This window comes from Rhynchophorus ferrugineus, unplaced genomic scaffold (assembly GCF_030347505.1).
Source record: "Rhynchophorus ferrugineus isolate W39M unplaced genomic scaffold, kcgeb_rfMv2 rfM606, whole genome shotgun sequence".
In the NCBI taxonomy this organism is placed as follows: domain Eukaryota; kingdom Metazoa; phylum Arthropoda; class Insecta; order Coleoptera; family Curculionidae; genus Rhynchophorus; species Rhynchophorus ferrugineus.
Genome location: NW_027473183.1, coordinates 19,117 through 22,500, shown reverse-complemented (window position 1 = coordinate 22,500; position 3,384 = coordinate 19,117). Strand labels below are relative to the sequence as shown.

The following is a 3,384-nucleotide window of genomic DNA, read 5'->3' as shown; positions in this document are numbered from 1 at the left end:
CCAAGTGATCCACCGTTTAGGGTAATCTTTTTTTAAGTTAGGTTTTAAACGCATATCGAAACGTTTCTATTATAAGACGACGACGACGACGACGACGCGCGCTCACGTCATAGACAGCGCTTGCGCCCCTTTCGCAGCCGCCGTCGACTTTAAAACGCTCTTACGGTTTATTTTCGTCTTCTCCACTACACACAACGAGAGGAGCGGAGACAGACTACTCGAAATGGTGACGTTCGTTGTAAATTTTCGTCGTCTCACCTCGTACGACAACAAAAGAGCATACGCTGATCATAGTTTGGCAATATTTTCGTAAACTAAATCTCACCCTTTTGGAATGAAACAAACGAAGGGTGATAAGATTTTCGTAAACTAATCACATTACCGATCATCGTATATGTTCGTCGATATGAGGATCGAAACGTCGATTAGAAATATAATTGGCAAAATCGTTTTATTTTGCGCTCGATTTGTCCATTTATAACGAAATCCGTCGTAGGCCGACGATTATTACTCGTCGTCCTATATAACAACATCTTCATCGTATATATCTCCGCTTTCGGGCGTACATCTTTTAAAACCATATATTATAGGTACCCGAAAACAGCTACGTTGACGACGTCGAAATTCGATCGGAACTTCCGAACTTCGTAGATGGCTCTTTAACGTTCGACAATGATTTTTACAGACTTGTACGTTTACCTATTATATATATATAGGCATAACAACACACTGTAATGATCCTTCCGCAGGTTCACCTACGGAAACCTTGTTACGACTTTTACTTCCTCTAAATGATCAAGTTTGGTCATCTTTTCCTACACATCGACGACGCCGAAACGCCATCGCGTGTCGATCCGAAGACCTCACTAAATCATTCAATCGGTAGTAGCGACGGGCGGTGTGTACAAAGGGCAGGGACGTAATCAACGCGAGCTTATGACTCGCGCTTACTGGGAATTCCTCGTTCATGGGGAACAATTGCAAGCCCCAATCCCTAGCACGAAGGAGGTTCAGCGGGTTACCCGGGCCGCTCGGCCAGGGAAGACACGCTGATTCCTTCAGTGTAGCGCGCGTGCGGCCCAGAACATCTAAGGGCATCACAGACCTGTTATTGCTCAATCTCGTGCGGCTAGAAGCCGCCTGTCCCTCTAAGAAGAATAGTTTGTACGCCGACAGTAAAAACCGCGCACGAACCGCGAAACCCGAAAGCAACGCGGCCGGCGGGCCTTTAGGATGTCAAAAAGCGCCTAGTTAGCAGGCTAGAGTCTCGTTCGTTATCGGAATTAACCAGACAAATCGCTCCACCAACTAAGAACGGCCATGCACCACCACCCACCGAATCAAGAAAGAGCTCTCAATCTGTCAATCCTTCCGGTGTCCGGGCCTGGTGAGGTTTCCCGTGTTGAGTCAAATTAAGCCGCAGGCTCCACTCCTGGTGGTGCCCTTCCGTCAATTCCTTTAAGTTTCAGCTTTGCAACCATACTTCCCCCGGAACCCAAAAGCTTTGGTTTCCCGGAAGCTGCCCGTCGAGTCATATTAGGGAACGTCGACGGATCGCTAGCTGGCATCGTTTAAGGTTAGAACTAGGGCGGTATCTGATCGCCTTCGAACCTCTAACTTTCGTTCTTGATCAATGAAAGCGTTTTTGGCAAATGCTTTCGCTTCTGTTCGTCTTGCGACGATCCAAGAATTTCACCTCTAACGTCGCAATACGAATGCCCCCATCCGTTCCTATTAATCATTACCTCGGGGTTCCGAAAACCAACAAAATAGAACCGAGGTCCTATTCCATTATTCCATGCATACAGTATTCAGGCGAAATTTTAGCCTGCTTTGAGCACTCTAATTTGTTCAAAGTAAACGTGCCGGCCCACCTCGACACTCAGTAAAGAGCACCGCGGCAGGATTGAGTTGGGCCGTCGTAACCACGACGCGCACAACACGCACGCCGAAACGCACGCGCGACGGCGACGCGACACGACTAAGCCCACCGGCAGGACGTCTCGCGAAAAACACGCCAGTTAACACCGCGAACGATGAACCGGCGGCGCGAGACACAAATTCGACTACGAGCTTTTTAACCGCAACAACTTTAATATACGCTATTGGAGCTGGAATTACCGCGGCTGCTGGCACCAGACTGGCCCTCCAATTGATCCTCGTTAAAGGGTTTAGAGTGTACTCATTCCGATTACGGGGCCTCGGATGAGTCCCGTATCGTTATTTTTCGTCACTACCTCCCCGTGCCGGGAGTGGGTAATTTGCGCGCCTGCTGCCTTCCTTGGATGTGGTAGCCGTTTCTCAGGCTCCCTCTCCGGAATCGAACCCTGATTCCCCGTTACCCGTTACGACCATGGTAGGCGCAGAACCTACCATCGACAGTTGATAAGGCAGACATTTGAAAGATGTGTCGCCGGTGCGAGACCGTGCGATCAGCTTAAAGTTATTCAGAGTCACCAAGTTGTACGATGACGAGCGCGAACCCGAAACCGATTGGTTTTGATCTAATAAAAGCACTCCTTCCATCTCTGGTCGGAGCTCTGTTTGCATGTATTAGCTCTAGAATTACCACAGTTATCCAAGTAATTGTGGGTACGATCTAAGGAACCATAACTGATTTAATGAGCCTTTCGCGGTTTCACCTTAATTCGGTATGTACTGAGACATGCATGGCTTAATCTTTGAGACAAGCATATGACTACTGGCAGGATCAACCAGGGAACTGTTCTTATTATTTTATCGACACGAAGCAGATAAAACAAATACAGACACAGTTTATTTTATAAGTTTGACTTATAAAGAAACGTGTGCGTAAGACGACGATATATAATATATATCGACGACTAATAAAAAGGAGGTGCATGATAGCGCGCCTAGACGACGGAAAAACCGGTCCGAGGCGCCACGCTCTTACATTTTAATATTAGTTGTCTAATAAAACAAAACGATATCATCATCTTAGACACATCTTTTGTTTTTTTTATACACAACCGATCGACTAGGCACCCAATTATCTCGATTATCGACGACGATCGTCGACTACGTCGAAAATTGGATGCCGCAAAATATCGTTCGGCGTTTATAAGACCTCGAAAAACATTCTCTCCGAACCCTTCGCTAGATAGAAATATATAAAGCGACAAGGAAACCTCGTACGAGAAACGTTTCGTGATTTTTTATTTTATTCTCGCTCGGAGAGCAGAGAGCTATCGCAAAATGTGTTGCTGTTTTATGAACGTTCCGATGAAAAACCGATACGTCCATAAAAATAATAATTCCAATCGCATATGAATCGTGGATCATCTTCTTCTAACGAAGCCGAATGTTCCCGCCGAATTCGCGATCTCGCAGTGATACCGTCGTCGTCGTCGTACGCTTCCCGAT

General features: G+C 46.7%; 2 non-coding genes across 2 annotated transcripts in view; both read right to left on the bottom strand.

The window, feature by feature from the left end:
- LOC143206243 (5.8S ribosomal RNA) overlaps positions 1-24 on the bottom strand; it is a 155-nt gene extending 131 nt beyond the window's left edge. Inside the window, exon 1 of the ribosomal RNA XR_013008230.1 lies at positions 1-24. This exon is cut by the window's left edge and continues 131 nt beyond it. This is a non-coding gene — a ribosomal RNA (5.8S ribosomal RNA).
- Positions 25-732: 708 nt separating this feature from the next.
- Positions 733-2,721, bottom strand: LOC143206244 (small subunit ribosomal RNA). The gene has a single exon (XR_013008231.1). It is a non-coding gene; the product is annotated as a small subunit ribosomal RNA (ribosomal RNA).
- Between the last annotated feature and the right edge of the window lie 663 nt (positions 2,722-3,384).